Source organism: Balaenoptera physalus (genome assembly GCF_965194825.1).
Source record: "Balaenoptera physalus genome assembly, chromosome: 19".
NCBI lineage: Eukaryota > Metazoa > Chordata > Mammalia > Artiodactyla > Balaenopteridae > Balaenoptera > Balaenoptera physalus.
Window position 1 is genome coordinate 1,372,752 of NC_138900.1, and position 18,359 is coordinate 1,391,110.

The 18,359-nt window shown below is 44.8% G+C and overlaps 1 protein-coding gene across 6 annotated transcripts in view; it reads left to right on the forward strand.

Annotated features, from left to right (window-relative positions):
* Positions 1–18,359, forward strand: part of LOC309648147 (zinc finger protein 550-like) — a 142,108-nt gene that overhangs the window by 116,400 nt on the left and 7,349 nt on the right. The window contains exons 9-11 of one of the 6 annotated variants that reach the window (XR_014256495.1): positions 3,657–4,072; positions 7,544–7,670; positions 10,539–10,634. The gene's annotated coding sequence lies outside the window, so the exon portion shown is untranslated. Of the gene's footprint in view, positions 1–3,113; positions 3,635–3,656; positions 4,073–7,543; positions 7,671–10,538; positions 10,635–18,359 lie in introns of those variants that run through there. The other 5 variants (XR_014256497.1, XR_014256496.1, XR_014256498.1 and 2 more) reach the window with 5 other exon arrangements.

An 18,359-nucleotide genomic window follows, 5' to 3' on the forward strand; every position in this document is an offset into this window, starting at 1 on the left:
CTTTTAGGTGGTAGGTTAGGTTGGGTTTTTTTTTTTTTTTTGAGATTTTGTTTGTTTGCTTGTTGAGGAAAGCCTGTATCGCTATCAACTTCCCTCTTAGGATTGCTTTTGCTACATCTCAGATTTTGTAAGGCTGTGTTTTCATTGTCATTCGTCTCAAGGTATTTACTGATTTCCTGTTTGATTTCATCGTTGACCCATTGCTTTTTTAGTAGCATTGTTGTTTAGTCTCCGTGTAATCATTTTTTATCTCATTTTTCTTTCTGTGGTTGATTTCTAACTTTATACCATTGTGGTAAAAAAAAAGACACTTTAAATAATTTCTATCTTCTTAAATTTGTTGAGGCTTGTTTTGTGTCCTAGTATGTGGTCTATCCTAGATAATGTTCCATGCGCACTTGAAAAGTATGTATATTCTGGTTTTTTGGAATTTAAAAAAATCCCAGGAAACAAAACTTCAGGACTGGACAGCTTCACAGGGAAATTCTACCAAATATATAAAAAAGAGCTAATACAAGTCCTTTTCAAACTATTCCAAAAAATTGAAGAGGATGGAACACTCCCAAATTTATTCTACAAGGCCACCATTGCCCTGATACCAAAACCAGACAAAGTCACTCTAAAAGAAGAGAATTACATGCAGGGACAGGGGGAGAAACTATGGTTCTGGGTGTTGTTTGTGGTTGAAATCTTAGTGCATGGTTTGGCCACGTAACTTGTGGTTTTATTCTGTTGTCTTTGTGAAACAACTGAGTATCTTGTTACAAACAGGATAGGGCCAGTTTTAGTCTGATTCTGCAGTTACACATTTAAGGCAGGTTACCTGGCCTTTGCTCATAATCTCATGGAAAAGAAACTTAATATCACTGACATACTTAACATGATGAATATTTTAGGTTTTGACCAAATGTGTTCTGCCTAAGGTTGGGTTTTGCAAAAGCAGAACCTGACATAGGGTTCAACGACATATGATTTATTCAGGGGAAATTATCAGGAGAAGTTTAATGATAGAGTACAAGGCAAGGAAAAGAGCTAAGTAAGGGTGTAGGCTCAACTGGAATCTCCCTCAGCCTGATCCCTTTTGGAGATCTGGAATGTAAATGGTACCACACATCTGTCCCACCTTGAGACAAGGGAGTGTCTTTTTGTAACTCCAGGTCAGACAGTCCTTAAATATTTCCCAGATAGACTGCTTTCTTTGTTTACTTTTTCTAAAACATTGGACTTACCTGTAACTGCAGGAATCCATATATGAGGCATTTTACTTGGTGTTATTTCTTTTATTTATTTACTTATTTATTTATTTTATTATTATTATATTTTGGCTGTGTTGGGTCTTCATTGCTGCGCACAGGCTTTCTCTAGTTGCGGCGAGCGGGGGCTACTCTTCATTGTGGTGCACAGGCTTCTCATTGTGGTGGCTTCTATTGTTGCGGAGCATGGGCTCTAGGCACGCGGGCTTCAGTAGTTGTGGCACGTGGGCTTCAGTAGTTGTGGCTCGCGGGCTCTAGAGCGCAGGCTCAGTAGTTGTGGTGCACAGGCTTAGTTGCTCCATGGCATGTGGGATCTTCCCAGACCAGGGCTCGAACCCATGTCCCCTGCATTGGCAGGCAGATTCTTAACCACTATGCCACTAGGGAAGTCTCATTTGGTGTTATTTCTGAACATGAATTTCTTCTTCTGTTGCAGAGTCTAGATTGCATAGCTATGATCATTCTAAAAAAGTCCATCAAAGGGCTTCCCTGGTAGCGCAGTGGTTAAGAATCCACCTGCCAGTGCAGGGGACAAGGGTTTGATCCCTGGTCTGGGAAGATCCCACATGCTGTGGAGCAACTAAAGCCCATGCGCCACAACTACTGAGCCTGTGCTCTAGAGCCTGCAAGCCACAACTACTGAGCCCACGTGCCACAACTACTGAAGCCCATGCACATAGAGCCTGTGCTCCACAACAAGAGAAGCCACCGCAGTGAGAAGCCCATGCACTGCAATGAAAAGTAGCCCCTGCTCGCCACAGCCAGAGAAGGCCTATGCACAGCAGTAAAGACCCAATGCAGACAAAAATAAATAAGTAAATTTATTTTTAAAATAAAATAAAATAAAAAATAAAAAAGTCCATCAAAGGGCTTCCCTAGTGGTGCAGTGGTTGAGAATCTGCCTGCCAATGCAGGGGACACGGGTACAAGCCCTGGTCTGGGAAGATCCCACATGCCGCAGAGCAACTAGACCCGTGAGCCACAATTACTGAGCCTGCGTGTCTGGTGCTTGTGCTCCACAACAAGAGAGGCCGTGATAGTGAGAGGCCCGTGCACCATGATGAAGAGTGGCCCCCACTTGCCACAACTAGAGAAAGCCCTCGCACAGAAACAAAGACCCAACATAGCCTTAAATAAATAAATAAATAAATAAATAAAATTTTAAAATAGCAACACATTTTTTTAAAAAAGTCCATCAAAGAATAAAACTTCTCACTTGTTTTACAATAAATAAATAAATAAATAAATCAGAGTCCTACATTGAAATGCCTAACGTCTGTTTCACTTGGCTGTTTGATTGACTCTAAAACAAAATATGTTCAAAAGTGAGACTCTAATGTTTCCTCCTAACCTCCTCCATGTACACCACCACTACCCTTTCCATCTCAGTTAATGACAAATCCATCCTTCCGGCTTGGACAAAAACCTTGAATCATCTTGATTACTGTAGTGTGAGGCTGATTAGGAGGTGAGGCCATGTTCTGATCTGAGGACTTGGAGCTGTGTAACCACAATCATGTGCAGCTCCTCAGTAATAAAGATACTATATAATGAAAACACATGGCATCTTCTTAGTGAATTTTTATTGGATAAAGGTTAATGTATAGAATGAAGTAATTGTGCATAATCTTGCTAGTAGACTGAAACTGGTGGGCAGTCACCTGCCTTTCACAAATGTTTTTCAGAGATACTTTCAAATCCTTTGGCAGATGTTATTGCCATTAGAGCAAACAGATCGAAATCAAGAAAGCCAGAATGTTTATCTCAGAGTTTAGGTGGCCATTTTCTACACAATTCCACCACTGCAGGAAATGTCGTAGCAGGAAATGAAATTTGGTGATATCTCTCCTTTTCAAATAGGTCTCAGGTGTCACACTACTAAAAGAAATGAACATGCCTTGGAAAATGGTGTAAGAAATACTATCTTGATATAACAGCTGGGTTGGATACAAATACAATCAGTGAGTATAGAGGCAGAGGTGTTTTCTGACGGAAAAGCAGACAGCACCTTGCCCACGTGATTCAAAGCTGCCTAATATCTCTGCCTTTTTCTCCTCTATGGAGTCTTTTCCCTCTCGTCCCTCACCAGTATTGGAGCTCACAGAATGACTCTCAAGCTTCAGTCTCCCTGAAATTGAAGAGCAGCAAGATAATATTAGGTCGAATCTTTGAATGGACTCACTTTCTATCTGCATGATATCATGGTCTGGTGTGTCCCTTGAGGATTTTAGCCTTTGGGCACGTATGAAATAACACGTCTAAGCATTTTCCTTAGCTGCATAAGACACGACCCGTAAATGGGGTGGTGGCCGTTTAAGAAGCGAAGAAGCCTCGCTCCGCCTCTAGAGCCCGATGACATCGTTTCCCAGAGGCTCTCACGCGGACACCTCTGACCCTTCGCAGGGATTCCTGGAAGGGCGCCTTTCGAGGTGCCAGGCGGTGCTGCGGAAGCAATATTACCCAGGAGGCTCTGCGGCAAGAGGCGGTAGCTCCGGGCCAATGACTGTGCAGGACTGGGATCCCGCGTTGGGCGAGACTTACGGCGGCATTCTCGTGGCGGTTGTATTGGCTGCGCCTGCGTCTGTCCTCGGGATCGCACGCAGCTCCCGAGCCATAAGCGGGGTCGAGGGCCGGGACCAGTAAGTCTCAGGAAGAGGCTTCCTCCCCTCCCTTCACGGAGGCAGGGCTGAGGGTGGGCGAGGCAGCGGAGGGGCGTCAGCTGAACCGTTGGGACCCTCCCTGGTCTCCTGCGTTGCAAGGCCCAGGTCCCTGGAAAGGGTCTCATGGCCGCGGCAGAGGCACAGACAGACCCGGCACTGGTGAGTGGATGGCCCCTCAGGCCCTTTGGACCTCCAGCCACATTATCCCGGCGCCCCCATATAGAGCGAAGTTGTCCTGGGTCTCTTCACTTCCCCTTAGTCTGCCTTTGAGTCTGGGGACCGTGGAGGCCGGTCAGTCAGTCCCAGCCTAGTGCCCTGAATCCAGGCCAGGGTTGATATGGAAGAGTTCCCAACTCAGTTAATCGATGATCTGTGCAGGGCTGTCCCAGGCACTTGAACCACTAGGTGAAAATGCTGGGAGGTGAGGCTGAGCTGGGTGGAATTGCGAATCTCCATTTTGCCTGTTGGGGACAGAGTGGCGAGACAGAAGTCAGGTCTGGAATGGCAGGGTGAGGAACGGGGTCTCTTTTTGGGGTTTTTTTGGGTTGTTATTTATTTATTTAGCTATTTATTATTTATTTTTGTTTGTGCTGGGTATTTGTTGCTGCGCGCGGGCTTTCTCTAGTGGCGGCGAGCGGGGGCTACTTTTCCTTGCGGTGTGTGGACTTCTCATTGCGGTGGCTTCTCTTGTTGTGGAGCACGGGCTCTAGGTGTGCGGGCTTCAGTAGTTTTGGCACGTGGGCTCAGTAGTTGTGGCGCTCAGGCTCTAGAGCGCAGGTTCTGTAGTCGTGGCGCACGGGCTTAGTTGCTCCGCGGCATGTGGGATCTTCCCGGATCAGGGCTCAAACCCGTGTCCCCTGCATTAGCAGGCGGATTCTTAACCACTGCGCCACCAGGGAAGTCCCGGGGTCTTTTTTTGGGTTGATGGAAACGATAGAGAATTTGGAGGCAAGGAGGGAAGGGATCTGATCCAGGTTTTAATAGGTTTCCTCTAGCTGTCAAGTGGAGAGCAGGCTTAAGAATGAGTGGAGTCAGCAGCAGCGAGGGAACTCCCTGCACCCCCCACACATACATGGAGCTCCCCGTTACACATAGTGTCTTCAGCCATCCTCCCAGCCCAAGTGTGTGTTGCAGATGTGCAAAGCAGGTTTTGGAGCCCACAGCCTGGGTGCAGCTCCAGGCTCTGCCACTGCCCAGTAGCAGGAAAGTCTGCTACGTCCTGACCGCTCAGTTTCCTCTGCTGTGAAATGGGGCTAATCCCAGCGTCTTCTCTTTGGGGTCCTTGTGAGAGATGAGTGGGGCAGGGAGTGAAAACCACTGAATGCAGCACAGTGTACCCAGGAATGCTCAGGAAATGCTAGTTGGGCTATTCGTTACTCTGATTTCTAGGGTCCAAGGAGGCCATTTCCCTGGTTTTGTCCTGAAGGCAGTACAAGCGAGAGAGAAATGGGACGTCTCAGAATCCCCTCTGTACCTGCACCATCTGAATGGACTGAGCCTTAGGAAACAGCTCAAGCAACAGTGTGGAGGCTTCAGTGTACATTCTGTCCATGCCCTTCCCAGGGCTGTGACCTTGAGCAAGTGTCTTCGCTGCCCTTGTCTCCCATCTCTTGGGGTTAATGAGAATGTTAACATTTCCTCCCCCGGCTTGAGGTGATCAGAGAGGGCATATGTGTGATATGTGTTCCCCAGTATCCAACCAGGTAGCATAACTCCAGACACTTTTCAGGGAGCAGAGCCCCTTGTCCTATAATGATCTTAGGGACTCACCTAGGGGAATCTGGTCCTGTATTCAGTTGAGGCCTGGAGGGAGAGGGAGAGCCTGTGGACCAAGGCACAGTGGGTGCAATATTTTTGGAATCACTGCTCCTCTGCTAGGAGTACCCTTGGGCAGGCTAGGAGCCAGGGAAGTCACTGGATTCATCTTGGCAGTTGCCATCTGTTTACAGTATGCAAAGCTGGCTTGCCATTTACAGCAGTAAATTCAGTTTCCTGTTTAAGACATTTCCTTTTATGTGAAAAGTGAGTCCATTAAAGATTGGGTGATGGTGCTCTGTGGGAATGTGGTGTGCGTTTGAATGTCAACACACAGCAGGCCCCAGGCTTCTCTCCAGCATGTGACCCTGTTTACTCTTGTCATACCCCCAGTCACCATCAGGAGTTGTCTTGTGTATTTGCTTTTTGTTCCTTCATTCCAGTTGTGTGGCCCCTCCTCAGAGAGGCCTTTCCGGATTTGCCCCCAGGCTCTCTAATCTCCCCACTCTTGTTTTCTTGTCACCAGAACCCTTAGGGCCATCTGACATTGTCTTGCTCAGTTACTTGTTGAGGATCTGTGCATCGCTGTTTGCTGCTCTATATCTAGACCTAGAACAGGGCCAGCCCTGTATGGAACAGGGGCTCAGTAGCTGGTTGGAGAGCTGGTGGGCGCTCATTACACTTATAATCAGTTCAAACCCCCACCATGGCCCACTGCAGCTGTCCCTCTGACTACCTCTGTGCTGTCTGTGTGTCCTTCTCCCCTCCCATCCTTCCCTGGCTCACTGCCCTCCCAGCTACACCATCCTCCACTTGCCAAGCTCTTACCCACTTCCCAGCCTTTGCCCTTGTAGTCCCCTCCGCCTGGAACACTGTCTCCCTGTGCATTGTTCAGGCCTCTGCTCAAATGCCACCTCTTCATTGAGGTAGGTCCTGGTCTTTTTTTTTTTAATTAATTTATTTAGTTTTTATTTATTTATTTTTGTCTGTGTTGGGTCTTCATTGCTGCGCACGGGCTTTCTCTAGTTGCGACAAGTGGGGGCTACTCTTCATTGCTGTGAGTGTGCTTCTCATTGATGTGGCTTCTCTTTGTTGAGGAGTACAGGCTCTAGGTGCGTGGGCTTCAGTAGTTGTGGCACATGGGCTCAGTAGTTGTGGCTTGTGTGCTCTAGAGCGCAGGCTCAGTAGTCGTGGTGCATGGGCTTAGTTGCTCCGCAGCATGTGGGATCTTCCCAGAGCAGGGCTCGAACCCGTGTCCCCTGCATTGGCAGGTGGATTCTTAACCACTGCACCACTATGGAAGTCCCTCCTGGTCTTTTTAGTCCTAGCTAAAGTACCCGCTGCACCCACATGCTTGGGATCTGGCTTGGGATCATGCTTGGGATTTTCCAGGGTGTTTGAGGAGCAAAGAGGAAAAATAATCATAACAAAACAATGGTTGGGGGTGGAATGAATTGGGAGATTGGGACTGACATATACACACTAATATGTATAAAATAGATAACTAATAAGAACCTGCTATATAGCAAAAAATAAGAAAAAAACAATGGTAACAGTGGGCTTCCATTGGGCCCTTGATTTGCTCTGAGGGACTGTGGTTATGTTTCATTTCACTCAATCCCCCCACCTCCTCAGAGTTAGTTTCTGTTATTATACAGAATGCTTTACAGAAGAGGAACTTGAGGCTCAGAGACGTTGTTACCTGCCCAAGGTCACACAGCTCTCAAGTACTTGAAACTCACACCTTGTCCATTGGCCACCAGAGCCTGTGTTCCCAACTATAGTAGGCTGGGAAGGACAACACCTAAATTAAACAGGTTCTGATCCCATCCAACAACCCCAGAGCGCATGATGCTACTCTATTTGACTTTTGAGGCACCAGTGACCTTCAAGGATGTGGTTGTGACCTTCACCCCGGAGGAGTGGGAATTACTGGATCCGGCTCAGAGGACCCTGTACCGGAAGGTGATGCTGGTGACCTACAGGCTCCTGGTCTCACTGGGTAAGGCTTCTCCTCACCTCCATGGGGGGTCGGGGGGGAGACCTGCAGCCTCCTTCTCTGTTCTGTCCTCTCGCTCAAGGCCCGGATTGTGGAGAAGGTCTCTGGAGCTGCCCACCCTCCTCCCCATTTTCCCTGCCATGTTCTGGGCTCGCCTTCTCCTGCCTGCTCTCCCTTTGTCTCCACCACGGATCATCGGGCAAGAAGCATGGTCCCCCTCATGGAAGGAAGCGGGGATCCCAGGAACAGGATGTCCTGAGGAGCTGTCCTCAGGAACGTGTGCCTGTGCCCTGGCTCTGGGTTTCCTCCTGGCTTCTCTCTGTGGCTCTGCTCGTGTCACTCTCTTTTCACAACAGCTTTGGGTAGAAGTGGGCATCTCAGTCCTTGCTCTCTGAGACCCTCAAATTTCTTATCTCTACTTTTCTCTGCGTGTTTCTGTCATGCATTTTCTGTGTAGGTGTTTTGTTTATTTGTTTGTGTTTGTGCTGTGTGGCTTGTGGGATCTTAGTTCCCCGACCAGGGATTGAACCTGGGCCCTTGGCATTGAAAGTGCAGCATCCTAACCACTGGACCACCAGGGAATTCCCCTGTGTAGGTGTTTTTGTGACAGGAAGTGACCACTTGAGCCCACACTTCCCACAACCTCTCGCTCCAGCACTCAGCCCAGGCTCAGCCTGGGACCCTTATGAAAGATTCCCATGAGGGGAATCTGACTGGCCCAACCTGGTTGGGTCAGGTGACCCCACTGCCCAGTTAGCAGGGTCGTGGATGATGGGCTGATTCTCCAAGAAGGGGGAGAGTCAGGCAGGTCCCTAGGAGGCGTCTGCCATCCATGCTGCCCATCATCTTTGTAAACAACACAATATCATTTGAAAGTCTTCTTTGGCCCTCAGTGTCTGTATGACCATCCCCTTCCTCTGGCCTCCCCACACTCTCTGCTGGGACCACAGATGATTTTAGAGGACACACAGATGTATCACCAGATGGCTTTGATGGACACACTGAGAAAGCTGTTTCCCTCCTGACTCATGGCAGGAAAATGTCTCAGCTCATGCTTCGTTCATGCCTTCCACCCATGACCGTTGCTGATTTCCCTTTTCAGCAGAGGGAGCGGCCTGCAACTTTCACAACCCTGAGCAGGCTGCTGAACTCTCTGGGACTTAATCACCTTATTTTGATTTCATTGTTGTGTTTTGATGGTAACCTTTTATTTGTAGCAAGGGAAATGTTTTCCCATTTTTCTAGAGTGATTAGAGATTCCCTTTTTGAAGAAATTGATTTAAGAGGTTTGGTTGGAAGAAAAGCCTTTAGTAGCAATTAGTCACAGCTAATGTCCACCAAGCACTGATGCTGCGTCAGGCCTGTTCCAGGCACTTGCCCTGCTCTGCTCACTGAATCCTGTGAGGTGCTGGGTTTTCCTGAAGCTGCCTGACTCTGAATCCAGTTCTCTCCCCTCTGGGGACCTCCTGCCCAAAGGAATCAATCAGATTTTGGAGCAAAATATTTTATTGTGGTAATTTAAACTCTCTTATATATTATTCAGTGATATTATTACATTCTTAATGTTATTACTTTAGTAAAATGCACAGTCTTATGTGTCCAGCCCAGTGCATGTTTTACTCATGTACCTACTGTTGTGGCTTCCACCAGATCCATCTTTGGAGCATCTCAAGCCCCCAGCAGGCTCCCCTGCCCCATGGTATAAGGAAAACACAGCCGTGGCAGTGTTTAGTTTCTCGGGAAGATAAAATGCTAACATTTGAGCTCAACCTTAGAAGATGCCCCTTCGTGATGAGATGCAATCCTCTGCCTTTCTTGGTGGTCAAAGCCCTTTCCTTTGTGAAATGACGCTGAAAGGAGATGAAAGGTGATGTCTGTGGGAATGTCCACAGTTACCCAAATCACCACGTGGGTTTCCCCGTGTCTGCCTCTTTTGTGGTTCCTACAATGCACAAGTTGGGGAATCACCAAGAAGGCCCCTCGCACCATCCCCTGGTCCCCGACAGTTAAATCCTCACACTCACATTCCCCCCAAATCAGCAGCCCACTTTTTCCCAGCTGCTGACCCCACACAGGGCTTCTGAGCCGTTTTCTCCCCAGTGCGATGCTCAGGAGGCCGGGCTTCGGAACCGGGCTGCCTGGTGTTGAATCCCAGCTCAGTTGCCTTTGGACTGTGGCAGGTACTGAGGCCAACCTTATTCTCTGTTTTCCTGCTCCTTCTCCCAGTGCACGGGTCTGCTTGGGCCTCATCCGGGTCCCTCACCAGCCACAAGATGCTGCAGCAGTAACTGGAGCAGTCGAACACCCAGTTCACCCCTTCCTTCTCCCACAGTCAAGGCTCTCCCTTCTGACTGAGCCACAGACTTAAGTCACTGGTCTGCTTGAGACTGCTGATGGTTGGGGGTACCATTTGCAAGTTGATGGAGACAAGGGCTTTCATTACTCCCAGGTGCCAGAATTACCCAGGGAGCCTTGGAAACTACTAATGCCCAGGCCTTACCCCAGAGATCTAGTTTGAACTGGTCTGTGGTGAGAATCAGGCGTCACTTGGTGAGACACACTGACTTAGATTAATTAGAAAACAGCTGCAGAAGGAGTGGGTGACTTTTCCAGTGTCCCGTGGTTGCATGTGAGTGGGGTGTACACCTGCCCAGTGTTGGGTTCTATAGGATGGAGACTATCGGGTAGACATTGTCCTAGGCTGGTGTTTGCGCCTTGGTTTCAGGATCCAGGTCAGCATTTTTTTTCTTTTTTTTTGCTTGCATGGGAGCACCATTATTCTGAAATCTTCCCTGTCCTGAATACCACACTCTATAGAGAGGGTCCTCATGGTCTTTACAAAACACCTTTGTCCTTTATCTCCATAAACAGGGCATCCTGTTCCCAAACCAGAACTGACCTACCTGTTGAATCCTGGGCAAAAGCTATGGATGGTGAAGAGAGGCTTTTCCCAAAGCTCTTCCTCAGGTGGGTTGCCAAGAGCCAGGCAGTGGGGGTCACTACAGCATGCAGACCGGGAGGGACTGCTGCCTCTGAAATTCCGTGGAAGCTTCTTGTTGGGACCTCCCTGGGGACACCAGTCACATCCAAGATGTTGAGAAGGCCAGAACCAACCTTGAACAATCATTAGATCCCTCATCCAGCCATCTCCAAGTCCTGTCCATTTTATACCCCACATCCATTTCCTGAGTCCATCCCCTTCCTGAGCGTCACCATTACCACCATTATCAACTCTCTCGTCATCTCTTGTCTGCGTAATGCTGCACACCCTGTTGTCTCTGTTCATCTGCTCTGTGCATCCGCCCAGCTCTGTCTCCTGCAGCAGCTCTCCCAGCCATTCACCTTATTCCAAACCTTCACCACTCCCCAGCTGCTGGGGCCTCATCCTATGAGAAAATTCATGTTGGAAATAAAGATTGCTTACTTCTCTTTCTCTTTCCTCAGTCCTTTCAGACTCATCTGTATCTGATTGCTGCCTACAGCTTCTGTTCTCACCTCCCTCTGAAGCTGTGACCAGTTCCTGCACCAGGAACATCTCCCGCCTTCTTGGGAATTCTTTTCATCTCCTAGTTCCTTCCTGAGCTCTAGAATGGCCTCTAATTGGTGTGACTATCTGTACAACCAGCTTCTTAGAGGAGGTGTTTCATTCTTAGAAGAAAGGTCTACACTAGACTTCCATGCATCCCCTTCACTCTTTATTTTTTTCTGCTTTTTCAAAACTGAAGTGCAACTGACACATATCAGTATTCATGAATCTTAAAGGACTTAACCTGATGATTTTTTAAAAATTTTTTAAGATTAATTAATTAATTTTATTTTTGGCTGCGTTGGGTCTTTGTTGCTGTGCATGGGGTTTCTTTAGTTGCGGCAAGCAGGGGCTACTCTTCATTGAGGTGTGCAGGCTTCTCATTGCAGTGGCTTCTCTTGTTGTGGAATACAGGCTCTAGGTGCAGGCTCTAGGCTTCAGTTGTTGTGGCATGCAGACTCAGTAGTTGTGGCACACGGGCTTAGTTGCTCCATGGCATGTGGGATCTTCCTGGACCAGGGCTCAAACCTATGTCCCCTGCATTGGCAGGTGGATTCTTAACCACTGCCCCACCAGGGAAGTCCCAACCTGATGAATTTTTACACATGAATAAATCCAAGTAACCACCATTCAGGTCAAGATACAGACCTTAGGAGGCTCCTTGTGAGCCCTCCTAGTCCATACTACCACCTACGAAGGTAACCTCCAATACTCAGACACCGTCAGTGAGTTTTCACTGTCCTCGAGTCGATAAAACAACTTCATAGTATGTTTTCTGCCCATCTTCTATTGATCATCAGGATGTCTATGAGATTCATTAATGTGGTTGCAAATAGTTGGAGTGTGACATTTTCATACTGTGTAGTATCTCATTACAGTAATATATTGCAGTTTATCCATTCTCCTGTTGATGGACATCAGAGTTGTTACCCTTTTTTTGGATGTCATGAACAAAACTGCTATGAGCTGGTCTGTTGGGCATATACCCAGGATTGGACTGGCTCAGACATGGGATAGGTGTATATTCAACTTTAAGAGAAACCGCCAGACAATTTCCAGTGTGGTTGACCATCCCGCACTCCCACCAGCCATGTATGAGAGTTCCCATTGCTCCACATTCTCATCAGTGCTTGGTGTCATCTCCTTACTCTTTGTGGCACTCTAGAGGAGAGTCTCAGGACCACAACACTGAAGCTGAAGTCTCTCTTTCTTATCCCCATACCTCCAGCACAGAGATAACCATTTTGCATAATTTGGATTTATTATTCATTCCTTGTTTTGTGGTAACTTATGTTATTACAAAATCTATTTCCTTGTAGATGTAAAGCTATTCAGATACTGTTTCTTCTTATGTTAGTTTTGGTATGTTGTGTCTTTCAATCGGTCCACTTTATCTAAATGTTCAATCCATTACTTTTTTTAAAAAATAAATTTATTTATTTATTTATTTATTTATTTTTGGCTGCATTGGGTCTTTGTTGCTACGCGCGGGCTTTTCTCTAGTTGCAGTGAGCAGGGGCTACTCTTTGTTTCCGTGCGTGGGCTTCTCATTGTGGTGGCTTCTTTTGTTGCAGAGCATGGGCTCTAGGTGTGTGGGCTTCAGTAGTTGTGGTACGTAGGCTCAGTAGTTGTGGCTCATGGGCTCTAGAGCACAGGCTCAGTAGTTGTGGTGCACAGGCTTAGTTGCTCCGTGGCATGTGGGATCTTCCCAGACCAGGACTCGAACCCATGTACCCTGAATTGGCAGGTGGATTCTTAACCACTGCACTACCAGGGAAGTCCCAATCCATTAGTTTTTTGTTGTTTTTTTTTCAACATCTTTATTGAATTATAATTGCTTTACAGTGGTGTATTAGTTTCTGCTTTATAACAAAGTGAATCAGTTATACATATACATATGTTCCCATATCACTTCCCTCTTGCATCTCCCTCCCTCCCACCCTCCCTATCCCACCCCTCTAGGTGGTCACAAAGCACTGAGCTGATCTCCCTGTGCTATGCAGCTGCTTCCCTCTAGCTATCTATTTTGTATTTGGTAGTGTATATATGTCCATGACACTCTCTCACCCTGTCACATCTCACCCCTCCCCCTCCCCATATCGTCAAGTCCATTCTCTAGTAGGTCTGTGTCTTTATTCCCGTCTTGCCACTAGGTTCTTCATGGCCTTTTTTTTTTTTCCTTAGATTCCATATATATGTGTTAGCGTACTGTATTTGTTTTTCTCTTTCTGACTTACTTCACTCTGTATGACAGACTCTAACTCCATCCACCTCATTACAAATACCTCCATTTCATTTCTTTTTATGGCTGAGTAATATTCCATTGTATATATGTGCCACATCTTCTTTATCCATTCATCCGATGATGGACACTTAGGTTGCTTCCATGTCCTGGCTATTGTAAATAGAGCTGCAATGAACATTTTGGTACATGACTCTTTTTGAACTACGGTTTTCTCAGGGTATATGCCCAGTAGTGGGATTGCTGGGTCGTATGGTAGTTCTATTTGTAGTTTTTTAAGGAACCTCCATACTGTTCTCCATAGTGGCTGTATCAATTTACATTCCCACCAACAGTGCAAGAGTCTTCCCTTTTCTCCACACCCTCTCCAGCATTTATTGTTTCTAGATTTTTTGATGATGGCCATTCTGACCGGTGTGAGATGATACCTCATTGCAGTTTTGATTTGCATTTCTCTAATGATTAATGATGTTGAGCATTCTTTCATGTGTCTGTTGGCAATCTGTATATCTTCTTTGGAGAAATGTCTATTTAGGTCTTCTGCCCATTTTTGGGTTGGGTTGTTCATTTTTTTGTTATTGAGCTGCATGAGCTGCTTGTAAATCTTGGAGATTAATCCTTTGTCAGTTGCTTCATTTGCAAATATTTTCTCCCATTCTGGGGGTTGTCTTTTGGTCTTGGTTATGGTTTCCTTTGCTGTGCAAAAGCTTTTAAGTTTCATTAGGCCCCATTTGTTTATTTGTGTTTTTATTTCCATTTCTCTAGGAGCTGGGTCAAAAAGAATCTTGCTGTGATTTATGTCATAGAGTGTTCTGCCTATGTTTTCCTCTAAGAGTTTGATAGTGTCTGGCCTTACACTTAGGTCTTTAATCCATTTTGAGTTTATTTTTGTGTATGGTGTCAGGGAGTGTTCTAATTTCATACTTTAACATGTATCTGTCCAATTTTCCCAGCACCACTTATAGAAGAGGCTGTCTTTTCTCCACTGTATATGCTTGCCTCCTTTATCAAAGATAAGGTGACCCATATGTGCGTGGGTTTATCTCTGGGCTTTCTATCCTGTTCCATTGATCTATATTTCTGTTTTTGTGCCAGTACCAAACTGTCTTGATTACTGTAGCTTTGTAATATAGCCTGAAGTCAGGGAGCCTGATTCCTCCAGCTCCATTTTTCGTTCTCAAGATTGCTTTGGCTATTCGGGGTCTTTTGTGTCTCCATACAAATTGTGAAATTTTTTGTTCTAGTTCTGTGAAAAATGCCAGTGGTAGTTTGATAGGGATTGCATTGAATCTGCAGATTGCTTTGGGTAGTAGAGTCATTTTCACAATGTTGATTCTTCCAATCCAAGAACATGGTATATCTCTCCATCTATTTGTATCATCTTTAATTTCTTTCATCAGTGTCCTATACTTTTCTGCATACAGGTCTTTTGTCTCCTTAGGTAGGTTTATTCCTAGATATTTTATTCTTTTTGTTGCAATGGTAAACGGGAGTGTTTTCTTAATTTCACTTCCAGATTTTTCGTCATTAGTGTATAGGAATGCAAGAGATTTCTGTGCATTAATTTTGTATCCTGCTACTTTACCAAATTCATTGATTAGCTCTAGTAGCTTTCTGGTAGCATCTTTAGGATTCTCTGTGTATAGTATCATGTCATCTGCAAACAGTGACAGCTTTACTTCTTCTTTTCCGCTTTGGATTCCTTTTATTTCTTTTTCTTCTCTGATTGCTGTGGCTAACACTTCCAAAACTATGTTGAATAATAGTGGTGAGAGTGGGCAACCTTATCTTGTTCCTGATCTTAGTGGAAATGGTTTCAGTTTTTCACCATTGAGGACAATTTTGGCTGTGGGTTTGTCATATATGGCCTTTATTATGTTGAGGAAAGTTCCCTCTATGCCTACTTTCTGCAGGGCCTTTATCATAAATGGGTGTTGAATTTTGTCGAAAGCTTTCTCTGCATCTATTGAGATGATCATATGGTTTTTCTCCTTCAATTTGTTAATATGATGTATCACGTTGATTGATTTGCGTATATTGAAGAATCCTTGCATTCCTGGGATAAACCCCACTTGATCATGGTGTATGATCCTTTTAATGTGCTGTTGGATTCTGTTTGCTGGTATTTTGTTGAGGATTTTTGCATCTATGTTCATCAGTGATATTGGCCTGTAGTTTTCTTTCTTTGTGACATCTTTGCCTGGTTTTGGTATCAGGGTGATGCTGGCCTCGTAGAATGAGTTTGGGAGTGTTCCTCCCTCTGCAATATTTTGGAAGAGTTTGAGAAGGATAGGTGTTAGCTCCTCTCTAAATGTTTGATAGAATTCGCCTGTGAAGCCATCTGGTCCTGGGCTTTTGTTTGTTGGAAGATTTTTAATCACAGTTTCAATTTCAGTGCTTGTGATTGGTCTGTTCATATTTCCTATTTCTTCCTGGTTCAGTCTCGGCAGGTTGTGCATTTCTAAGAATCTGTCCATTTCTTCCAGGTTGTCCATTTTATTGGCATAGAGTTGCTTGTAGTACTCTCTCATGATCGTTTGTATTTCTGCAGTGTCAGTGGTTACTGCTCCTTTTTCATTTCTAATTCTATTGATTTGAGTCTTCTCCCGTTTTCTCTTGATGAGTCTGGCTAATGGTTTATCAATTTTGTTTATCTTCTCGAGGAACCAGCTTTTAGTTTCATTGATTTTTGCTATTGTTTCCTTCATTTATTTTTCATTTATTTCTGATCTGATCTTTATGATTTCTTTCCTTCTGCTAGCTTTGGGGTTTTTTTTTTTTTTTTTGCTCTTCTTTCTCTAATTGCTTTAGGTGCAAGGTTAGGTTGTTTATTCGAGATGTTTCCTGTTTCTTGATGTAGGCTTGTATTGCTATAAACTTCCCTCTTAGAACTGCTTTTGCTGCATCCCATAGGTTTTGGGTCGTCGTGTCTCCATTGTCATTTGTTTCTAGGTATTTTTTGATTTCCCCTTTGATTTCTTCAGCGATCACTTCGTTATTAAGTAGTGTATTGTGTAGCCTCCATGTGTTTGTATTTTTTACAGATCTTTTCCTGTAATTGATATCTAGCCTCATAGCGTTCTGGTCAGAAAAGATACTTGATACGATATCAGTTTTCTTAAATTTACCAAGGCTTGATTTGTGACCCAAGGTATGATCTATCCTGGAGAATGTTCCATGAGCAGTTGAGAAAAATGTGTATTCTGTTGTTTTTGGGTGGAATGTCCTATAAATATCAATTAAGTCCATCTTGTTTAATGTATCATTTAAAGCTTGTGTTTCCTTGTTTATTTTCATTTTGGATGATCTGTCCATTGGTGAAAGTGGGGTGTTAAAGTCCCCTACTATGATTGTGTTACTGTCGATTTCCCCTTTTATGGCTGTTAGTATTTGCCTTATCTATCGAGGTGCTCCTATGTTGGGTGCATAAATATTTACAATTGTTATACCTTCCTCTTGGATCGATCCCTTGATCGTTATATAATGTCCTTCTTTGTCTCTTGTAATAGTCTTTATGTTAAAGTCTGTTTTGTCTGAGATGAGAATTGCTACTCCAGCTTTCTTTTGATTTCCATTTGAATGGAATATCTTTTTCCATCCCCTCACTTTCAGTCTGTATGTGTCTCTAGGTCTGAAGTGGGTCTCTTGTAGACAGCATATATACGGGTCTTGTTTTTGTATCCATTCAGCCAGTCTGTGTCTTTTGGTGGGAGCATTTAATCCATTTACATTTAAGGTAATTATCAATATGTATGTTCCTATTCCCATTTTCTTAAATATTTTGGGTTTGTTATTGTAGGTGTTTTCCTTCTCTTGTGTTTCTTGCCTAGAGAAGTTCCTTTAGCATTTGTTGTAGAGCTGGTTTGGTGGTGCTGAACTCTCTCAGCTTTTGCTTGTCTGTAAAGGTTTTAATTTCTCCATCAAATCTGAATGAGATCCTTGCTGGGTAGAGTAACATTGGCTGTAGGTTTTTCTCCTTCATCACTTTAAGTATATCCTGCCACTCCCTTCTGGCTTGCAGAGTTTCTGCTGAAAGATCAGCTGTTAACCTTATGGGGATTCCCTTGTGTGTTATTTGTTGTTTTTCCCTTGCTGCTTTTAATATGTTTTCTTTATATTTAATTTTTGGCAGTTTGATTAATATGTGCCTTGGCGTGTTTCTCCTTGGATTTATACTGTATGGGACTCTCTATGCTTCCGGGACTTGATTAACCATTTTCTTTCCCATATTAGGGAAGTTTTCAATATAATCTCTTCAAATATTTTCTCGGTCCCTTTCTTTTTCTCTTCTTCTTCTGGGACCCCTATAATTCGAATGTTGGTGCGTTTACTGTTGTCCCAGAGGTCTCTGAGACTGTCCTCAGTTCTTTTCATTCTTTTTTCTTTATTCTGCTCTGCAGTATTTATTTCCACTCTTTTATCTTCCAGGTCACTTATCCGTTCTTCTGCCTCAGTTATTCTGCTATTGATCCCGTCTAGAGTATTTTTAATTTCATTTATTGTGTTTTTCATCGTTGCTTGGTTCCTCTTTAGTTCTTCTACGTCCTTGTTAAATGTTTCTTGCATTTTGTCTATTCTATTTCCAAGATTTTGGATCATCTTTACTGTCATTATTCTGAATTCTTTTTCAGGTAGACTGCCTATTTCCTCCTCATTTGTTAGGTCTGGTGTGTTTTGACCCTGCTCCTTCACCTGCTGTGCGTTTTTTTGTCTTCTCATTTTGCTTATCTTACTGTGTTTGGGGTCTCCTTTTCACAGGCTGCAGGTTCCTAGTTCCCGTTGTTTTTGGTATCTGTCCCCAGTGGCTAAGGTTGGTTCAGTGGGTTGTGTAGGCTTCCTGGTGGAGGGGCCTAGTGCCTGTGTTCTGGTGGATGAGGTTGGATCTTGTCTTTCTGGAGGGCACGTCCACGTCTGGTGGTGTATT